The 23,391-nt window shown below is 39.9% G+C and overlaps 1 long non-coding RNA gene across 1 annotated transcript; it reads right to left on the reverse strand.

Moving 5' to 3' along the window:
- Window positions 1-15,526: 15,526 nt before the first annotated feature.
- On the reverse strand, window positions 15,527-21,014 carry LOC106017337 (uncharacterized). Its single transcript, XR_001190747.5, has 3 exons — window positions 20,754-21,014; window positions 20,566-20,665; window positions 15,527-15,947 (listed from the first exon to the last, which is right to left on the reverse strand). It is a non-coding gene; the product is annotated as an uncharacterized lncRNA (long non-coding RNA).
- Between the last annotated feature and the right edge of the window lie 2,377 nt (window positions 21,015-23,391).

The raw sequence follows: 23,391 nt of genomic DNA on the forward strand, positions 1-23,391 counted from the left end.
GATGAATTAGTAAATGGGAAAAGGGCAAGAAGAAAATTCATGTCAAATCAAGCTAAAAATAGATGGCTGAGTGGATGAGAAGAATGGCATAAGAAATGCAAACAGGAAAACTGCAGTGTATGAGAATGAAAGTAGTCTTGCACAGGAAGTTAAAATGTTTTGTGAAAATGTTTTAAATATATGTGGCATTGAAGATAGAAGAAAATGTTTTCCCTATTAATATGTTTAAGGTTTGGGGGTTCACAATTTCTCTGCAGCTGTGAATTACAGATCTTCCTTTTTCTCTCTTTCTCTCTTTCTCTTTCTCTCTTTCTTTCTCTCTTTCTCTCTCACTTTCTCTCTCTTTCTTTCTTTCTTCTTTTTTTTTTCCCCCTCTTCCCCTCTTGTTCTGTTTGTGGCATCTCAGATCCACAAGGAAGCTAAAGACTCTAGAAACTGTATTTGGAAAGCTCCTACCAAATACCATAAGTCTTGCTATGTCATTAGCAAGAAATTGCAATGGCAACTGCATTGGGTAACACTGAACTTATTTCAATCTGCATTAGATTTGTAGAGATACAGACCTTGCATTTATGTCTACAAAAAAAAAAAAAAAAAAAAAAAAGTGGCAACAACTCATTTTAACTTATTTCAAGATATGGCAATAGCATACACCCCTATTTTGCTATTCACTGTACAAAAAAGAGAACTGGTCTACCCTTGTGGACTTACGGGACCTTAAGTAGGTTCCTCTGCGGCTGGTAGAGAGAAATAGCACATACTGAGTGACTCTTCTTGCTCATTTGGTGTATCTATTTTAAGTTAAAAAAAAGTATCTCCTGGAGAAGGCTGCTTTTTCCCTTCACCTGTTGCTGTCGAATGGAAATTATCATAGAATCACAGAATTATGCCAAACTTCATATAGGCATGTAACTTTTAGGCCTCAGAATAAGGAGATAATGATGTTATCCTGTGTAATTTGTTCAACAGCACAGGTTATCTGGGTCAGTGCTGACGAATGTTTGTATTGCAACCACTCTCAGACATAGCTGCGTTGGACAGCAATCACTGCTGGCATTGACACTGCTGGGAAGGACACATTACAGAGCAGTTTGAAAATTGTCTGTTTCTCTTAGCCAACAGAAATCTGTCCATTTACAGTGACAATTCAAATACTGAAAGACTTTTTGTTTCCAACAAATATTTCCATCTTGTGGCAATCCACCTTCCTCTGAAGTTGACCTTTCCCTCTGAAAGTACCCAGTGCAAGATGCAAAAAACAAGCAAACCAAGAGCTCACTTAGAAACACCATTTTCCGTGAAAAGTAGTTTTAATGAAATATATCCCGTCAGCCTCTGCTGATTTTGCCCAGAAGTGATACAGGTGCCTTAACATGGGATTCAGGCTCCATTGTAGAAACACGTGAAGGCGTCCAGGACACCTGCATGGAGCTGGGTGATGGGACGTGCAGGGCACTCACCTTCCCGAGGTGCAGCTGCACCTGGGGAGGCACGCTGAGGCATCTGGAATCATAAAATCATAGAATTGTTACAGAATAGGCCTCACTCAGGTGGTTAGTCTCAATCTCTGCAGAACTACATGGTTTCATGCAATCAAACATCCCATCTGCTATTGTTATTCAAGGGCTCTCAGTCTGACAAAGGGGAGAGGCCCGTGCCATAGCGCGTTCAAGTCTCACCCCACACTCTTGACATCGCTTTGGCCCCTCCCGGTTACGTTACCACTGGAACATCCAGAAATTCATGAGCGGGCAGCTCCATGCCAGGACCTCCAACAAGTGCAGGGCACTGTGTACTTGGCTCACCCACCGCCTGCAGTGCCAGGTCCTGAGGCAAGAGGCAGGTTGTGCTCTGAGCACCGCTGCACATGACATGGAGTCCCACCAGCTTGGCCAGAATATAACTAATTAGGCAAGGAAACTGGGATAAATGGAGCTGTAGCTAGCAAGCAACCCCATGTAGATCCCCCTGAAGCTATAAAAAGACAAGAAAGATTAATGGTTATATGACTCAGCACTACAGGGTTTTTTGAGGCACAGGATCAAAGGCAACGCTAGGAAACCATGTGCTGGAGAAGGAAAGAGACAGAAGAACGCAATACAAATAATGTAAATGGAATTTGTATTCCAGAGTTCTCTCTCAGAGTTCAGTTTGGCCTGAAAAATAGAAACCCATTTCCTCCATATATTTTGCAATTTTGGCTATAATGTTTGTGGAAAAATAAATAAATAAATAAACAAGTATCTCTTCTGTAGAGAACCACCAGTTATTGTCAGCAATGTTTTGTTAGGCTGTCCTATATTTCTGGGCTCTCTCTTTCCTGCTTCAACTTGTCCTCTTCTGATGATCACTGGGATTTAGCCGTGTTGTTTAAGATCTGATGTTGCAACCAGAACATGAGGTATGAACATTCTTAACGTGGATTTGAATGTGACAGCAAATGGATCTGATAAGAAAATGAGCTGTACCTTCTTCTGCATATTTTTTAAGGTGGATGATGATCTAATGGTTTAGTTTAAAGGTTGAGTGAGCAAGGTTTAAGAAGGCTTAATGAGGAAGATTTTTTTTTTTACTTTCTATTTGTTTTAGCAGAAATCTTACACACAAGGTGAACGCATAACTTGACCTACATAGGACTTTACATGTACTTAAAGAAACTTACATACCAAACTACCTTGCTGATGTGGGTCACTGAACCATGAACAGCCTAAACTGTATCTTGAAATTTGTCTTATCCCTTTAGTACAAATTTTGGACTGAATTTATGCTGGCTTTGTAAATTTGCCCCAGTGAAGAATTTGGCCTTCATATAACAGAGACATAAATAAAATCTCAAGATTGTGTTTGTGTTTGGATTGTTCCTTGTGGTTTTTTAGTCTCTTACAACATAACAAAATGAAACAAAAAACTTTTGTTAAAAAAAAAAAAAAGTTTTATTTTTCTTTTCTTTTTGCTCTAGTGATTCATTTCTGGAAAAAGTTGATGAGATTCAGGCTTCTGATGGTATTTCCATTACCCAAGAATTTAAGTACCCTTAACAGTCCAGGAATTGCATAAAGATAAACACAAATACTCAAAGTGAACACAAATACTTTAAACACAGAAAAGAATTAGGTCTTGTCTTAGGTCTATGCTACTTACCCGGAAGACCTTCTGATGTGGATTTACGGTTGCTGTCACAATACTTTCTTCTCTGTGTTTTTTTTTTTTTTTTTTTTTTTCTCAAAAGAAACATTTTTCAAGAATTAAATGAATTAAAATCATAGGGAGTATTGAAGTAAAAACATTGCTCATACATCTAGATGCAAATATAGTATCTGCTAGTTCTTACAGAGGTCAATCTAATTCCATCAGATTAGGTTATTTGATATTTAGTTTGTCTTGAGTTTGGATCTCCAGGGTAGATGCTGGGCTCCAAATAACATAATTAGCTTGCAAAAGAGCACCAGCTTCTCAGCAGTTCACTGTCATTTTCTGAAATGTGTTTCCTGAGAGTCTTATGAAGATCTTCGACTCCCAATAAATTCAAAGCTGTGTGTCAGTTGCCAAATATATTGTAAAAAGACGGGAATTTCATGCATCAGTCTTTCTGAGAATAATCTACTACAATTTCTTGACTCTTAGCTCAATATTTCTAACATTTTTGGTGCAACAGAATAAAGATCATATTTTATTCTGGTTACTAAATTCTGGCTATATATTATTAGACAGTTCAGTAGTAATTTGACGTGCTTGTAACCAGAACAGGGGCCAAAATGAGTAATGTTTTGTCATCAGAGAATTTCTGCTGCTTCAGAAGTGATCTCACCTTCATAGTCAGCAATGATCTTGTATCTTATGTCTTCAGACAAAACTTGGTCTCTTGTGGCCGCGCTGAAGAAGTGGCACATTTACTATTAGTCTTTAAGCAGAATCTCAGTTGCCCTGGCTTTCTCTTTTGCTGCATAATAAAGAAGGACTGCATTCAAATTTTATTTTTCCTCTTCATAAATAAGAAATCTCATTCTCATTTGGTGTAGAGACACTTCAGATACTTTACTAACATTTTATTGTCTGCCTCAGTAACAAATATGCTGTCTATTCAGAAACACCATGGCTTCCATTAGACCGTCCTATTCATTTGACTCAAGTGGACAATAAAACATGCTGAATGACAAAGTGTCACTGATGACTACAGAGCTTTAAAGAAAGAAACCATTCTGCCTCTTGCCTCTTCATCAGTTTTCCTATATCTGAGTCTACCCCCCACTACTGTATATTAATGGAGGCATGGACCTTTTGGTATGTTTCTATTAATTTTTAGTGATTAGCTCAGTGTAAAGCCTTGTCAGATGAAGCTGATTACATTATTTTTCCAAGGGGAAATGTGGGTGCCAAGATCTCAAGAATTAGAACCCTGCTGTTGGAAAATGTTGGTGAAATTTATTTTTGGTAAATTACTCTGCTGTGTTTGAAAAGCATTGGAAAACTGTGTGAGGTCTTTAAACAAAGATATTCTGCTCTGGGCATAGATGGAAGAGGTGACTGAATGAGCGTTGAGTGCTAAATCTGTGACTCAGATTAGGGGTATAAATTGGTGGGATGAGGCACCTGGTATGGGAACAAAAGACTTTGCTTCCTCTCAGGTTGGAGTTTGCCATGTTGCAGCAGCCTGGTACAAAGGTACCATTACTCACAATCCCCTTTTTACTTACACAGTGCACAGGCCTCATATGCTGCACAGGGATGAGGTTTTATTTGAATTCATTTTTCATTTTTTTCAGTCCTCCTAGTCAAACAGAAGTATAAGCAAATGTAATCCCTCTCTAGTAACTAGACTTGGCACTTGAGCAACTCCTGGCTGCCTTACATCTGGTTTTCTGGAGTCTATCAGAGGCCCCTTAACCTGAGGGATCCCTGGGGTTCAGTTGCCTTTCAGATATTAGGTATCAATTTGTGATTTTCAAGGAGACACAGGAAATATTTTTGTTTCTGAGATGCAAATAGTTTTTTGTTTGTTTGTTTGTTTTTCCCTCACTTATCACATATTTCCACTCTGAGGAAGGAATGAAATTCCAAGAGTATTGAAAATACTTCCTCCCTTTCTTAGTAATTACTTTTTGTTCCTTACTAAGAGAGTCAGCATGTGGCTAGAGACTGTAACGTGGATGCACTGGCCTCCTTTCCAGAAATTGGTTCATGAAGAGTTGGCCACAAGCAGTTTGTTAAGAAGGTTTTCATGTGAGTGTTTTTAAGATTGAAGACCTCGTACATTATTACAGAAACATAAAGTGCTCCAGCAAGCACATCCCTCACATTCTCAGTGATGTCTACCTTGTGTTCAGCTGTGCCAACCACAGCCTCTACCTCAAGCAGGTAAGATCTATGAGACAGTAAGCTTTTGGGGAGAGGCAGCATCTTTTTGCCAGGTGTGAGTGCAACACATAGCATAATTGTGACATCTAGAAGCAACATTTTGAGAACCCATCTGTGAATCTCTTAACTGGTGTAATAAGCCATTGCTTACCCAAATGATCCCTGTGAAAATGACGTTTGCAATACAGACCACAATAAACAATGACAGAAATAAAAACAACAATGCATTTCTGTGGCTGCCTCCCTTTTCTCTTACACGGGAGATGTTCAGGTACTACAAGATGGATACGGCATATAATACAGATGTATTGTGTTTGGAAGTGGTAATAATGGCAGCACACACGAGGTAACTGTAAGTGAACCATCCCGCAGAGTGATGGTAGAGTGTGCTCAGAATGTTACATCTCCACCTTCAAAAATTACACAGGCTATTTACAACACCTCCTGGTCGAGTAGGGATTTATTTATGTTGCTACATGTCCAGCTAAATGTTAAATATGACGTCACGCCATACTGCTCCATCTCTGCTCGAAGTTACGAGTGGCAAGACATACAGAACTTTCTTTTGTGACATTCCCATCTACTGATACGTGCGAATTGATAGAAATAACCTTTTGTAATACCCACAATTTTCTGTAGTTCTAATTTTTATTGTGCCTGCTGCCTGAAAGATGATAAGACTTATTCATAGAATTCACACTCCAGTGGTTTGATAAATATATAACAGTCTGAAAAGGAGTTTCTTGGTGCAGTGCATGTTATTCATCAGGTCTTAGTTTTCCTCGGGTTTGGTTCTAAGGTTTATTCTTCTATTATTTTTATTTTTTTATTTGACATTTTTTGTCTGACTTCTCTGATCCTCTCCCTACCAGTATCTACAAGGAAAAATAGCACTTGGGACTACTAAAACTAAATACGGCGTGACAAAAAATATGTTTATATACCTTTATTATATTATCTCTTATTCTCTATCTGACAAATGAGGAGGAGAGAATATTGTAAAGTGATATTCTATAGCAGGCACAACGCTTATCAGTTATTTTCCTTTGACCTTCTGCCTTAGAAAATTAATTCACTTGAGCTGTTCATACGCTAGAACATTAGGGAAAAAATAATGTTAGCACTAGTGAATATAATCTCTGCAGGAAAGCTGGGCAATTATTCAATGGTCTAATCTTATCTCTTGTTTCATTTTTATATGGCAAGCCTACATTTAAAGTATTAGATATACTGTGCTTCTGCTCAGTACCTTCAAACCACAGTAAATAAACGCCGCTAAGTGCCACCATGAGTGAAAGAGCTTATAATGAGAAGTGTGAGTAGACATGTGCGCCATTCATCATCCTGCTCAGTCCGATATTGGGGCTCTTTTTATCAGCAGTATTCCTAGCAGTGTCATCACCTCTGGTATAAATCTTCTGTCAGTGTCTGTCGTCCCCGCGCCCTATTAAACTCATGCTCTCACATAATCACTGGACGACCTTTGGATGTCTTTCATTAACCTCTGACCTGAACCCTGCTGGCTTCTTGTTGGTAGGTAAATCTATAACATGACTTTTGCTTATGACCCAACCTTTATCCTTGCTTAATAGTCGTGCCTTTCAATTTTTTTCTTGTTGTTCTGGAGCAAAAAGATAGTTATAATCTTAAACCACAGCTTGGGTTTCAAAGGTGGGAACACAATGTTCACCTCAGTGTCTGCTAATAGACTTTCTCTTATTTTCCACTGCTGCTTACTGAAACTTGTTAGTTGTCAATTGATGCAAGATGTTAGCCTTGAAAATAATATATATACATATGTATGTATACATATCTGGCAGAGCTTTGTTTTCTCTCAGATATTTTCTTCTTGCTGTGTTCCCCTAATCAGGGATTAGGGATTGATTAATTAAAATGAAATTGCACAGCTGTGCCACAGTGCAGCCTCAAATTCCTGGTGCCGGCAATGATGGTAGCTTTTTCACAGCAACAATAATAATAATAACAAAAATGTAGGATTTTGTTCTCATGAAGATCAGTATGGACTGGAAAGGAGTTGCTCCAGATCTCTGTGTTGGCAAAGTCTTATTGCAGAGCCTTGGTCAAGCTACTTGCTTTTTCTAAGAGTCATTCACCTCACTTGTAAAATGGGTCTTGGTAAAACTCCACTCTGCAGAGTGAAACATGAAAAATGGCTTCGATTTACCTAGCTGATCGCCTCTTGTGTGCTTGGGAGTCACACTGATACTCTTATTAACCCAGCTCAGCTAGGTGTGTGTACAGAGTTAAGAGTGGGCTGAATTACATTTCCCTTCCTTCATCCCCACCTCCCCCTGCGAATGTGGCCCTAATTACAGTTAACTATAATTAGTTCCAATTAACTGAAATTCCTGAAAACCCATTGATGAAACCATTGTCAATGAGAGCAAATGGTTATGGTATGGAAGTGGAGGGGGGGGGGGTCATGGAAATGGATACGGGAACAGGGAGACCAGGGGATGCGATGCAGGTATTGCCTGGGAGGGGGCCTGTGGGGGCATAACAGGAAGGATCATTTCAAGTAGGGGTTGTCTGTGAGGTGCTGCTGTCCTAATCCAGTCTTTTGGTTGACCACAGAACAGAAAGGACCACAGAGGGAAAATTAATGTAAAAGTTGGAATGAAAGTATGTCAGACAGCTTTTGCATTTTCTGCTGAGATGTTGTAAATCATCCTTCAGCAATGTTAAAATAAGAGATGACATTATCTTCTCCACAACTTTAAATATACCTTCAATAAGGGTGTTTGAGAAAACTTGTGGATGTATAATTAATTCAACTAACGTGTAATGGCAACTTTCCTGAACCATATAATGCGCACACATTCACAAAATCCATGTCTTGATGATTTCACCATCCAGAAAGCTAAAGGAAAATGCCAATAGCTTTTTCCTGAGTTTTTCTCTCTCCATTTCTTTTTACTGTTTTCAAGTATGGCAAGTAAATTATGCTTCTATTTTCTGCTACAGTCAGAGGCTGTCTCCTCACAGCTGGAGAGCCCATCTCCTCTCAGCTCATGAACAAGCACTATCAAAATGGGGAAATCTTCAGGAAATTGGGAATGAATGGATAAGAAGTTTGTCTCTCCTTTAATTTACTGCTTTTGATATTTGATATAGCATTTACTTGTTTTTGCCTGTGTTGTCGTCCATTCTCCTTTCTCTCTGGCTTCGTTTTCTTCTATACTTGGATATAGACTTCCTTTAAGATTATGTTTTGAACTCCTTGCTCAGTTCTTCCAAGATGGAGAACTGGGGCACAGCAATTGTTAGTTATTGCAGTTGTTTTGTATGGGTGGTTCCACCAAGCCGGGGCAAAGGAAAGTGCAGAATTCCCACCACGAGAAGGCTAGTAAGTAGGTGTACAAAGTGAGATGAATGAAGTCACAAAAACATGGGAGTAGAGTGGGAAATAAAGGATTGGAGAAGGTTTTCAGGGTGGAATTTGGCTGAACGTAGTTGGGAACCTTGAGGAAAAAAAGTGGATTTTGAGAAAAAACCTATAGAATGAAGACTGTCCCTTCAGTGGCTCAGTCCCACAGACCTGAGTGGGCTTTTGATCTGGCTGGGGAGAAGCAGAAGTTTTTTGATGATGACAACTGAGAGAACTTGGGATAGCAGCAAGGAAACACAAATGGGTGGTTAATTGTGTGACCTACGGGGAGCACTGCAAGACATTAATGGGTATAAAGAGGCCATATTTCCATAAATGACCATTAGTCTTCTGCAAATGTTCCTTGAAATGTAAAGGAATGATTTTCTCTCTCCAATTAATCATCCTGGAAATTCTCCTTCGTGTAATCTTGAAAACACTGGAGAGGACTTAGTATCAGCAAATGTTGCCAGATGTACAAAATGGCAGAGTAATGTGTTGTATAAAATGATTTTGGGTGGCAGAAACTGGATAGCAAGCCAAGAATATTGCACCAACATCTGAGCTTTTCTATGAGAGGCGTTGCCAGCCTCAGGAGGGAGCACTGGATAATTTATAGGTTAACATTTTCTTTTTATGTGAATAGCATTTTTTCTCATTTATAGTTAATTAGGTTAAGCATGCATGGGGAGCGAGGGAGGAAAGACTTTCAGAGAGAATCTAAACGATTAGTAATTTGAATGAAGTAAAAGAATCTGCTAAAAGATGTAGCTCTGGAATTAAATATGTTGCTATAACAAGTGTAAGTATCAGATCGGAATTTTAAAGGTTCTTAGATTAATTATAGCAGCAGCATAAAAAGAGGTAGAGCGTATTTACAGATTTGACACGTGGGTTCTTTTCACAAGCAGCTGCTGCTTTGTTTTACTAGAGGAGTAGAAGTTATTTGTCCCACCATTTCACAGATGTTTGCATCTTTTGCATACATTTCTTGCCTCAGAGATTTTGGCTCACCTATGGGATCAATCAAGGTAAGCTACAAAGTAAAAGGAACATTAGGAACATTGACTTAACCACTACATTTCTTTAAATCTTTCTCTCTGGTTAAGATTGTTAAGATTCTCTTGATGCTTCCTGTGCTTCCTGGTTAGCTGAACTTTTTTTATTATTATTTTTTTATTATTATTTTTTATTTCCATCTATACATAGTGAGCAGCACAGATTAAGTTCCTCCTTGGCAGCCCCTTGGACCATGGGTTCCCTCCTGTCCTGTGGCCTCACGTGGCAGGCACAGCATGTGATCAAGCTGTCATGTCTAGAGCTATTCCCTTCCAGCACATCCATGATAACTGAGAATTTTACAACATGGAGGATGTTTCTGAAAAATTAGCTAAAAATACATTTCCAGCTGGAATGCCTTCTACTGTACAATTTTTTGAAAGCTCTCAGAACAGCTTTTAACTAATTTTTACTTTCCTTTACAGATTACCATTAAGCACTGGGTGCAGTTTTCTGAAGTATGTAAGTTCAAATTTGTACACTTTATCTGAGGGGTTTGTTGTACAAGGTCTCCCAGCTGAAGAGTGTGCAATACTTCAGAAAATCAGGCAGAACTTGGAGTTAGATACTAAATATAGATTTATCAGTTTATCCCCTGACACCCAAATAATTCAAGAAGTGAACGATTTATGATCTCAAGAATTGAATGATTATTTATACTGGAAAACACTTCAATTTTTATTGCACATGAGCAGTTCCACATGGAGAGTTATTCAAAGTAGTCAAATGTTTGTGCTATGCCCATAAAAGTCAGTTTCTTTTTCTAGACGGGGATCTTTAAAATAGCCTAAAGGAATTGAATGCCGAGCACCAGAGAAAGTCCGGAGGAGATAAGCACCTAATTCCCTTACTCCTTTCAGAAAATCCCAGTATTTATTGGCTTACCCCAGCTGCAAGTCAAGCCCAAGTAAGGCTGAGGGTTGTGCAACAGTGGCACAGTCTGCAGCAATCTCTGCTGGGTGGCTCAAAGGAAGACTCCCCGTTTTGTTCAGATTTATTCTGTCCATGTGCTTTTGCATTTAAAATAAAATAAAATAAAATACAGTGGGTGCAGACTGTGCGTGGGTACTTGGATGTGGTCAGGGAGAGGCTAACCCCAGCCAGGAGCAGATCCAAGCTGAGTCCATCTCCAAACCCAAGCCACAGGACCTGGATCCGGAGAAAGCGGAGCAAATGAGCATTGCCCCAAATTGCACTGTGCTGACACAACAGCCTCGCAGGAGCTCTTTCAGGTTCCTCTGCCATGACACGTGTGGTGCAACAAGTTTAAACGCCTGGCCTAAGGTCATACAGGAGCAGAGGCGGTGTGAGGGCAGAGGCATCTGACTCAGAGCCCAGCCGCCTTTGAACCACAGCCCTGCTGCTCCAGGCTGAGGGGGTGCCTTCACACACGCAGGGAGACAAGGCAGAGAAAACAAGTTTATCCAAGCTCACATAGCGAGCTGGGATAAATCTGTTGTGCTCAAGCAGACAGAGTTGAGGACTGAAACCCAGAACTCGGAACTAGTCACAACAAACTGCACCCATGCCTCTGGTGGCTCCTGCAAGGCCTTCTCGTCCCCAGCAGCCTGCAAAGCAGAAATGACCTATGGAGTGACTGTCAAAATTAGCTAATTAACATTTGGCAAAAGCTCTGCCACGAGCTGCTCTCCCTTCAGTGGAACAGAAGCAAAGTCTGCTCTGTCCAGGGGTTATAGACTGCTCTTGCAGGGTAGGATTTAATTGCACAAGGACTCATCTCTTGCTGATGTGATCACTGAGGGAAATTTTGACCCACCCTATAGCACATGTATGTGCCTCAGCAGCCCTACTGAGCAAACATGTGGCTGGTGCAGCGAGAGGTGAGTTCAGGCATTTTGGGAATCATCCAGCTCCCACAGAGCAGCTTGAAGAAAGATCTATGCAGAGCTATGCTGAAACACCAAGGGAGGTCATTGCTGCCTGCAGGGCAGCCATGGAAGGCCTGGATGAGCAGTGTGATCTTGGCTGTGGCTAATTGCTGCACCTCCAGAGCATGTCCACAGCTCTCCATGAAGTCATTCCAGCACAGCTGGGAAGCTGATATGACCTGTCCCTCTGAACACGTGCTGGCTTCCACACATGCATGGCAGGAAGGGCCACAGCAGGAGGATTCAAGCAGAGAGCCACAAGCCTATTCATTTCCTAATATCCCTTCAGTTCAGGGAGCTGGACTTGTTCGCAGCGGGGGGGAAGCTGTGGTCTCTGTTCCTCTCAAGACCAGAAACATGCCATTATCATGTGAAACACTTCTCCTTGGGCCAGCTGGTTTTCCCATCTCTGGGAAGGGCTCCTTGCTTTGCAGCATCTCCTTACCACCCCTGTAGGTGACTGTCAGCTGATGGGAGGTGCTGGGCCACAGAAACATCCTGCCTGGAGAGCTGCGTAGCTCTGCACAGCTTCTACTGCTTCCTTGTGGCATCAGTCCTGGAGTCTGTGCTAATGGAAGCACCAAGGCTTGGCTCATAGCAATGTTCCTCCAGAAACAGTGATTTCCCTGGAAGAAAGTAATAATGTTTTAAAAATGTAAGAAGGACAGCATTTTTTAATGCAAACACTTGCTGTCAAGATGGATAACGAGCTATCTGCTGCTCGTTTCCTTCTTTTTTGGGTGGGAGGCAAAGAAGGAGAATTGGACTTTATGCCAAATGGGTGACTGTGGGCAGTGGGTGCTATTCAGTCATTTGCGAGCAGCTTGCAGACATTGGGAGTAAAGGTTCGTTACATCTCTAATTTTTTTCTTCCTTTGGGCAGGTGGCCTAACAGCCCAGCAGCTGATCCTACTTTTTAAATTTAATTTTAATTGAATGCACTGCTAGAGATGCCTTAAATTGACTCTTTTTGTTTAAATTTCCTAAGGGAGTTTGCCCCAAGACCTCTATCCTAGTGATAACTTATTCTGGCCAATGGACCAGCGCGTATTTATTGTATATCTCTCTGTCCCTTCTCTGGCTTCTGCTACCGTGAACACTGCAGTTGCTGATGACTAGAAAATTACTCAAGTGTGAACTGTTTCACTGTCTCTTTCCTCATTAGGCTAGTGAGAAAATGTATCTACGACTCTGTCACACACAACCCTCATTAGGTGTGCAGCACATTGAGATCATTGCCTTTTTTAAAGATGGCTGCAGGAAAATGGCTGTGTAGTTTGATGCTCCTCAGTAATAAGTGGAAGTAGCAAAACTAGGGCTCACTGCACTCTCCTCTGAAATAATTGCATTGTTTGCAGAGCCTGATCAATGGAATGAGCTGCTGCTGCTGGGGAAGTCGGCTGGCAGTGCGCAATCCCATTTCTCACTAAGCAGAGGGGGTAGAAGATGCTCAGGGTGAGAGTAACTCCCTGTGCAAAAGAGATTTAGGACAAGAACACTACCCATATTTGGCATCCGCTTTTCCTTTTGCCTGTTAAACTGGCAAAGGCAGTGTATTTTCTTTTGTGTGTCAGTATCAGCAAATTCAGGTCTATAAGGCGTAGCTGTAGCTGGTGGCAATGAGGGACTGGTGTGTTGTAAGCCTAGTTCCTACCTCGGAGCCATTAGCCAAAGGAGCACTAATCAATATGCACCTGTTTTAGCCATTGCCAGAAGGCTGACTTTAGACAGTAACACTGCCAAATGTTCATGCTGAGTTTCTGCTAGAAAAGATGTGCTAAATGGCTGCAAGCCCTCTAACTAGTGCTTTCTTTTTAGCTTACTTTTCCTAAGCAAAGTGAAGAGTGTCACAACCTTCCACTTTATCACCCTTGAAATCAGTCCATTAACTCCTATGTGCTCTAGAAGGATAGGTAACTTTTCACTCCAGGATTTCTTTATCTGAAAAGGGGAAAAAAAAGAGCAGCAGTAGCTACTGATGAACTGCAACATGCATCAACCACCAGAGCAGCTACATAATACTATGTGCAAAAGGGCTAAAGTGTTGGATGGGACCACTGTGTTGGCAGGAACTGCTACTCACTTCACATGGAAGTGTACTCCTAAAAATTACAGTACAGCTGAACCACTTATAAATACATTAAAAATACATTAATGTATTTTTATTGTGATCCCAAGGACCTGAAAGGCAATTTGCACAAAACCTTCTGTACTGAATCTTGGTAGCAATGGATAGGGCAGGGTTTGGTTGCCACACGCACACACACCAGTCTTTGGTTGCCTGGGCTGATGATCCACCTCTGTCCTGCCATGTCAATGTTTGTTCATTAGCATTGGCATAGAGGACCAGTGATGTACTAGAGCTGATTAGGTTCATAGCAGGTGTACATCCCCTGAGGAAAGATGATGAAAAAAACATAGGGCCTTTTTGCTTATTTAAAGTTGATATCAAACTCCACATTAAATTGGATATCAAGTACTTGGCTTGCTCTGCATATATTCTCTTCAATTCCATATACATATGAGTCTTCTCATTATCTGCGCTTACAAAGTCAAAGGCAATTAGCCCAGAAATTGCTAGAAATGCAGAGAAAGTAATGTTTGAATTTTCATTTCCCATAAAGTTCCTATTTCCTATCGTCATTTAAGTGGAACTGTAATTTCTTTTGAAGAACAGAAGACAAATGGAAAAAGAAAGTCCCTCATGGGACTGGAGGCAGAGGAGGACCATTTTCATGAAATAGAGTATTTTCTTCCTAGGCTGGTGAATCAGACATTGTTTGAGAGGCTGAGTCCATACAGGCAGGTAGAAAGACCCAGCCTCTGGGTCAGGACTGCCAGGCTGAAGCGGCCTAGCTCAGGTATTTTTGTTCTTTCTTTCCCCTGGGCAGCTCAAGCTTGGGCTGTGGGCAGCACTTGTTATTTCTATGAGGTAGTCTGGCTTGTCTGCTCAATTATCAGCCTGCAATCTCTCTACAGAGCACTGACAAACTGTGCTCAGCCTGGCTCTGCGTCAGGCTAGCATGAAGTGGTGCTACAGACAGTAAGGCGTAGGAGCTAAAATTTTCCTCCAAGCCTAGATTCGGAGCTACCTGTTCACAAGCACCTGTGTTTGGCCAGGTGCTGAGTGGATGCTAAGGAACATGTGAGCTCAAGGAAAGGTTCCAACTTGCATTTAAAATGTGATCCAGGTGTAGCCTATGTGAAGTGAGCCATTCCAGTGCTAAAGGAATAGGTGTCCTCACATGAAGAGTCGGCAGGCCAAGAAGGGTTGGCCCTCAACATCCAGTGACTGAGCAGTCATAGGACAGGACAGGGTCTTGGGTTTGCTCCCTTTCTGTCAAATCCAACACCCTTTGGTCAATATGAGAGCTGAAGTTGTGACTGCAGTGACTGGTAAAAGGGACAGCTCTGGGCACCGCTCTCCAGCTCTCATCTCCATCCCTGAAGACCAGACCTATACCCTACACCTCAAACCTGACAGTGCTCCACAGGGCTTGTCCCAGCTTACCAGTCTGAATAACAGGTTCCTCCCACTCTGTGTTAACTTCATAATTGCCTTCAATTTTATGTTAGCAATTAGTTTGCCTTTCCACACATAACTCAGCTTCAGACTTTTCAGAAAAAATATAATTTACAGCAATATTACTTAGTTAATTCAGCTTGCTGGTTGTGTCTTATTAATGCCTACGTACAAAAGACTGTTTTTTTCCTTCATTCTGACAGGGATTCCTGGAGTCTCAATGAGCAATTAGTATAAAATAGCTGTCCTGGGGAGACAAAATTAATAAAATAAAAATCCAAGCCCAAACTTGTGAATCTTCAATGTCTGGAATTTTGCATATTTTTTTATTCATTAAAAGATATATTACTAACTAACAATCTTCCCCAAAATACATGCCAGCTGTTAAATAAAAGACTAATAGCTTTTCCTTAAAGGTTTCACAAGTTAATTTTAATTTTTTTTTTTCAAATAGAAGAATAATGTCATATTCCAGGAGATCAAAGACTATCCTGTTTCACATACAATGCCTCAATATTTGATTCTTCTCCTTTCTCCCAATCCCCCCTTTTATTCTTTTTTATTTTATTTATTTATTTATTTATTGTAGAACATCATTTTCATAAAGAGGTACCACTTTTGAGAGCATAATTATCACTGGAGTTCCCATTTGGGCCTTCAAAAGACGGTTGGCAGCATCATTTCATCTTCTTTTTGTCGGAGCTTATGTATCGTGAAAAGTATGCAATACCTTCTGCAGTAGGAAAAAAAATAAGTAAGAGAATGCATGAAGACATTACATGTAATGTGGCCCAAACTGGTATTTCACTAATGTGTGTATAACCTGCTTTATAGAACCATATCTTAACCAGGCTTAATTGTTATTGATTAGTTCTGCCCACTGTTCCAATATCAGTCGTTATTGAAATAATCTCCATATCCCTCATTAAATGTGCATCTGTTTCCACGGGAATGCATTTTTAAATAAGAAATGCTATTTGAATATTATTGGTTTTACTGGTTGTTCAGGCACTTGGTGCTGTGGTCGCCCAATCTGTCATAGTTAATCAACTCTCATCTCTTAACACTGGCTGCAGTTATCAATGAGTTGAGGATTAATATTCTGGGCGAAGCAGATGATAAATCATTTGTATATAATTAGTGTACAGCAAGGTTACAGCTGACATGAATTTTTATCTTAATTATGAGAGAAATTTGTTCCATTAATTTAATTTAGTTTGCATGAGTGGCTAGACACCTAACAAAGTTAATCTTACACCTGTCATTACAACATTAAGGAGAGTCTCATTTTCAAGCTGTAGACACAGATACTCTGGCATATAAGGATAATGTTGCTCATTCTGATGTGAAAATAGATGATCGTAGACAGAAGATATAGAGCCTACTCTTTTTAAAGTCTTCCCAGAGGATTTATGTGAGAATATTACAGAGATTCAAATCCTGTTGCCACTGTACTGAGTAGACTAATTTTTCTTCAGTCTCCCTTCTGTACTTCCTCATGAAAAAAAGCTTGCAGTACTTACAAACAAAGGAAGACATTTTTGTCTTATTTTTATAGATATGTATTTTAATTACTTTGACTATGTACATACAGTTAACAGAAGGCATGTGACAATGCCATACACTTGTATGACATGATATCTGCATTAATAGCAATGGATGAGGAAATATGCACTGCCTGCAATCCAGCCTTCAGATTTATGTGAAAAAGAATTATTCATAACTTCATCTTCTACACAAATGGCAATTATGCAGGCATTTCTGAGGTTTCAGCACACTGAGTAAACCTAAATTCTGTGTTAATTATCTAAGCAATTATCAAGTCTGATAAATCATACATGATTGATAGATAAGGTGGGGCTGTTTGGGTAACAGGATATGGTGTTAGTTATTTTGCTGATAATTAACCAAGCACCTAAATGAAAGAAGAACATTTGTGGCATCCCTTATAAAAATGTTTATCTGTATAGATTTGTTGATTATAGTTATTTTATTCTGGTAGGATGACTTTGGAAAAAGAAAAGCCAATACCTGAGTCTTTTTACAGCTAATGAGATGAGACTGAATACAGTGGAGACAGAAATATAACTGAAAATTGCATTCTGCGCTAGCTCAAGTCCAAATACATATTTGTAATACAAGCCAGTCTCCTTCACATTTGCAGCATAAAAATAACCCTTGAACAGAAACATTAATTGAACAGTAACTCAGATTAATGTTTTGTAATATTAGTTCACAATTATTACTCCCAGCTAGGGTCAAGAAGTATATAGTTGGATATTCACAAAGAAATGACTGATTTAAAAACAAAGAGCTCTAATGGAATTCAATAGTGCTTTTCAGTCATTCCAGTTGGCATCTCTATTACCTGAAATGATTCACAGTCCATTATGGGAGCTTCCATGCTAATAGAATGTCTATCTTCTGTAATACAGACACATCAGGGCACTAACTGAGAATCTGTCACAATGAATTTCATCTAGATTTCACTTCATCTCTTCATGGACTGTAAAATTTGCTCTTGTACAATGCCTAAATTTACTGTGGGTAATTGAGAGAGATCTATAGATGCAGCACATGGTAAAAAGAGGCTTTCCAAAGATCTATTGTAAATTGTGCAGATTTGGTTCAGTTGGGAAAAGATTATGAAGTGCTGAACATCAGTCTTTGCTAATTAAATGTTTTTGGTGAGCTGTGAAAATATTGTGAATGGATCACAGTGAACAGGAAAGTGGAAAAAGGCAGCCTGCTTAAAATGTCTCTCTTGCAGCTGGAACAGCAATGAAAAAGCTTTTGAAGTATAAGAAACCCAAAAAAGAGGAAGGCAAATGAGTAAAAGTAGGCCCCATTACCCCTTGCAAGACTTATGGATCATATCAAGTAGACCTATGATATTTTTTATCTGCCTTGTGTTTACATAGTGTAAAGTGGGATATTACCCACTTAATCTGACTTCCTCTAGTCCTTTAGAAAATTGTCCTTAAGCAGTGCAGGTAACTCCATTTTATTTTTGCAACCAATATTATTCATCCTAACTAAAAATGTTGCTGTTAAGTTCTATGTATGGACCATTGATAAAAAATTAAAATAACGTTTAATGTGTGGATAATTTTTTTTTCCCAGCTGAACACTTACTGCTCTGCACATGAAATAGATATACTGGCCATTTTCAACCTTTTTTTTTTTTTTTTTAATTTTACTTGTTCCTATTAAAAACTAAATGAAATTATTGGTATCCTTACCAATCACAGACTTTAATATTTGTTGGCCAATTACAAATGTGATATATTCTATAGCTTTTTTCCTAAGCCACAAACTGAATAATAGCATCATGCTCCACTGCAACTGAAGTGATCTCAGCCTTTACATTAGGAGAAAATCAGAATGGTATGACTGCAGTTCATTACTGAAATAGGTAACTGATGAACTGAAAAGACAAAGGGCATTGTTAAATGAAATGTCATTATTAGAGCTGCTCATGTTTAACAAATGTACTGTAAGTTAATTCAGTGGTGTTTTCTCCAAAGTTCTCTGGAGGAGGTTCACCATTCATGCTTATGTTCTTTACATGTTCAACATATTTTTATTTTCCTCAAGGAAACAATGCTAACTAAGCCTTAAATAAACACCAGTTAAACTGTTAGAAAAAAAAAAAAAAAGTTTCATCAACTTTTATCTCCACCAAGGTTTACTTCCATAATTCACCAAGTGATATCTGAAAGACAAGACTTTAAAAATGTTTTTAAATGTTTATTGATATCTTGTTTGAATAAATGCCTTGTTTTCCTTGAAAGAAACTGTAAGGTAAATTCTGAGTTTCATGAGAAAAAGGTTTAGCCTTTAGGCTCCAATACAGCCAATATGACTATGCAACAAAGCACTTTGGCACGTGTTTAATGTCAGGACCTGGAGTATCTGTTTTAATATGTTGCTGAATTGGGGCTTTAAAACAAAAGCAGAATCTTGGACCTCATATTTTAAGAGCTGTGTAAAAGTGGTGTTCTGATATTAAAGAAAAAACATATCATACTTTCAGCATCTGTGGGAAACTGTTTGCATTGCCCCAGAGGTGATAAAAATAATTTATGGACCTCAGTATTTTTCACAACAAGGAAATGACCTCAGCTTTGGCAATCTGAGGTAGTTAGTGAAGCTTTTCTGCTACATTTATGGATATACTTGAGCTACATATTCTTTGACCTGTATTTTAGATTTATTGGCAGATACATAAGTCACAGTAAATAACCTAAAAAGCAATTGATGCTCCGTGCGTTTTGTGCATGGACTGATTGACAGATTAAGAATGCTGCTGCTTCGCAAGTGACTGAAACATGTGCCCTTGCTTGCTATAAATTTGTCTACTGGGTTGTTATGCACATTTTTTTAACAAAAATTCTAATATAACTGGAAGATTAAAAGCATATTCAGACTATGGTATGTGTAAATATGAGCTTGAAAAGAAAATATGTAGTTATGCATGCTGCTACGATAAGGGCAATCAAACTGAGCAGCCCTGAAGCCCTCTCTTCTCCAAGCAGTCCCACTGGCTTGATTCCTTTCCTAGGAACAGGGCTACGGAGTCCAGCTCTGTGTTGCAGAGCATTAATGGCCCAAAAGAGGGGCACAAGAAGGGATCCTCTCCTGCTACCATGGTGTTTATGTTCAGTTCAGCAATGTCAATAGCTGAGGACTTCAGACAAAACTTGTTAATGTCTCAAACAGGTTTTGAAATTAAGATCTAGGCCTTGACTGCCCTATCTTCCTTGAGCATCTTGCATAACTGTAGAGGGCTGTGTAATCCCCGTGGTGTGTGATGGAGGCAGAGTCGTGTTGGGTTTCCCTAGATGGATCAAGCACTGAGCAGTAAGGGAGATAAATATCACATAGGATGGTTTAGCATCTTCTTGACAAGCACAAATCCTGCAAGCATGGTCTTTCATGATACCACTCTGGAGCTAACACATTAAAGGCATTAAGTAGACATCCCTAGTATCTGTTCAGCCTTTTTTCACTTTAGGCAAGGAATTTAAAAGTTGCAGTCAAACATCTCTCCTGACATCTCCATCGTTTGCCTGATGGAAGCTGGAAAACAAACATCCCCTTCTACCATCCTTCTGCCAGAAGTGAGATTAATTGAAAGTGTGAAGCTGGGCTGAAAAAGTTTTTATCTTAATCATTTTGTTGTTGGGGTTTAAACCAAGTTATTATTAAACCTTTCATGCAGCTTTTGTGTGGTGCAAAAAAATTACATTATAAAAGTTGTAAAGCAGCCCATGGTGATATATCCTCATTCTCTCAAATGTAGCACAAGATACTAAATAAATAATAATAAAGAATAAAAGTTTACTCACTTGCAATTGAGCTTCATCCTCATCTGTGCAGATATACATAGATTTTAATTACAGATTTAAGAAAGGGAAGATAGCAGAGACTGTATGTTCTACTGTTTCTCTGAAAAAAAACATCACAAACATAATAAATATGACTTGGATTACGAACAGTAATGAATGAATGAACATTTTCTGCTACCTCGATGTACCTAAGGCATCCCACGGGTGATCTGTGCACTGGAAATGAACCTTGCAGGCTGTGAATATGCTCGGAGCTCTCAGCTCTCTGCAGCAACACAAGCCTGCAGGAAAAGCACCGGGGCTCGGTCACTGCCACCCATTTGTTGAACTTCGCTGCCATCTGCTGGTGCACAGGGGAACCTGTCCCAGGGCCGGGAAATGGCCGAGGTGGTGTCACATCGCCTCCAAGGCTCCAGTGCTCTGCAAGGACAAGAGGGAAGAAGTATTTGCCCATGAGGTTTATGACCCATGAGACACCAGGCTACTGCTACCGCTCTCGGGAGGTCTTCTGACAGACCTCCCAGGAGATGCTGTGTGCCCACCGAAGTCTTAAAAAGGGCAGTGAATATTAAATAAAAAACAATCCTGGTACAGACTGCTGTGTGATGCCATCCTCTGCACGCTTGTACCCCACCCAGGGCAGCTTTTCACCCCAGCCACGTCTTGTCAAGGCTCCAGCAACACCAGGCTAAGTAAAGGCATCGCTCCCTCTGCTCACTTCCTCTTCTGCATCTTCCTCCCACGAGGGGAAACCTTCCTCAGGGTCCTTTTCCAGCACTATTGCCCTGTCTGCCCTCAAACAGATCCTGAAAATCCCATCGTTTCCAACTAAAAAGAACGTAGAAGAGCTTGAAAAGCAACCAGTAACTCCAGTATCTCTCACTGTGTGCAATGGAAACATGGCCAATTTTTTAGGCAGAGAGGACCAGCCCAGATGGATCATCAACGCATATCATTCAGCGTGTCAAGTAGTTCCTTCCAGTCCAATTATCACCTGATGCTGGCATTTGGGCTGTATTTAACAAACAGAAGTATCCTCAGGGCTAATTGGGTGCATTCAGAAAAATAAATAAATACATAAATAAATAACCAGGGCTGTATGCAAAGACTGTGACTTCATACAATAGAGTTGTATTATGGAAAACATGTGAAGAGTAAAAAAGTATTTTATCACTGCTGGGTGCAATTGGAGATAGGAAGTCTGTAAAAGCAAATGACAATTCTTTGGCTTGATTCAGTACAAAGCAACAGAAATCTTTACTTTGACCTCAGCAGGCTTTGCATGAGACTGTCAGTAAAACTGCTGTGCAAGCTAAAGAGATTCTTGAAGATTAACCTAAATATTGTGTTTAGATAGTTAATCTGATGGCCTTGAAAGTTAAATGATGATATTACATTTACTAGAAATAGCTTAGTTTTCTTCTGCAGTGTCAGGGATATGCTCTTGTCAGAAGCAGGTTACTACTCTAGTATTAACTCTTTCCCCATGGCAACACCTCCAACTCCTTGCTTTTCTGATTTTTTTTTTTTTAATTACTATAAAGCTTGATAATCAATACAGCTGCAGAAAAAGCAAAATACAGTCTATCTCCCCTTATGCCTTAGCAATAAAATTGCAGTTCCATCCCGATCCCAGAATATCAGCTGCTATCAGAGCTAAGTTATGAACTACAAGGCATAAAAAAAGGTAGCTCGATTTTCAGATACTCTGTTAAGTGCAGAGCTGGCAGTTAGAAAAGTAATATTTTGCCTTATAAATTTGGTGAATTTGATAGGGAATTCAGTGCAAAAGCATCAGAACAGAACACCAGCACACCAGTTTCCAAGTGCAACAATAACCTTTGGGGCGACCAGACTTGCATGAGAGTTCTCCAGTGCTGGGTTGCCTGCTAGCACCAGCGAGTATTCTGGTGGACAGACTCAGGTCCCCATCCTTTCTTAAACAGCTCTGGATGAGGCATGGAACAGAATAGTCATCTTCCACCTCTTAAATGAAAGTTAATTGAAAAATTTTATAAAGAATGTGGTCTAGAGCTGAACATGGTCAAAGGCTACAGAGATTCTTTCTTTGTTATTTCTCCATAAAGTGTTTGAAATAATAGTTCTGACTCCAACCCTTTCACAACTCATTTCTTCTTCTTTTTGGTTTCTCCTACGTGAACAGCCAGGCTTCGGCACAGCCACCCAGCATATATGCAGGCAGCCCTTCCCTCTTCCAGAAGCTCTTCAGAACTGTCCTAATGTTGGAAATTTTGCCTCTGCTGGCAAATCCATGGCTTATCACTGGCATTTCTGACATTGCACAGCATGGACAGTCCATTTGCCATTTTATTTTGCAACCCCATTTCACTTCTTACTAAAAGCAGACTTGTTTTTTCTCTCTCTTACAGCTCAGCACAGACCTGTTTTCTGTGAGCATCTCAACACCTTGACCCTCACTAAGAACAGCTGCAACTTTTCTCCTGCTTGTGCTGACTTCTCCACCTCTCGCTGCTCTACAGCATGCTGCCTCACATCATATACAGCTCCAGAAATAGAGGCAGGTGAGTCTTGATGTGACATTCTGATACAGCATATGCAGCTCATTTCAGCCTACTTTCTAAATCAAAAAAAAAAAAAATACAGATTATTTTCTGCTATACAAATAGAGACTTTGTATAGACAGCTATGGAAGAGAATGACAAAAAAGAAAATGCATTGCCAGATTTCTCTTTAAATCTGCAGTAGAAAGGGAGGTGGGAGAGAACCTAGGCAGAAGAGATGAAGACAGAAGTGTCCTTAAGCTCCGTAGAACAATATAACAAATTTAAAATTTTAACAAATTTT

The sequence above is a fragment of the Anas platyrhynchos genome, chromosome 7 (assembly GCF_047663525.1).
Source record: "Anas platyrhynchos isolate ZD024472 breed Pekin duck chromosome 7, IASCAAS_PekinDuck_T2T, whole genome shotgun sequence".
NCBI classification, from domain to species: domain Eukaryota; kingdom Metazoa; phylum Chordata; class Aves; order Anseriformes; family Anatidae; genus Anas; species Anas platyrhynchos.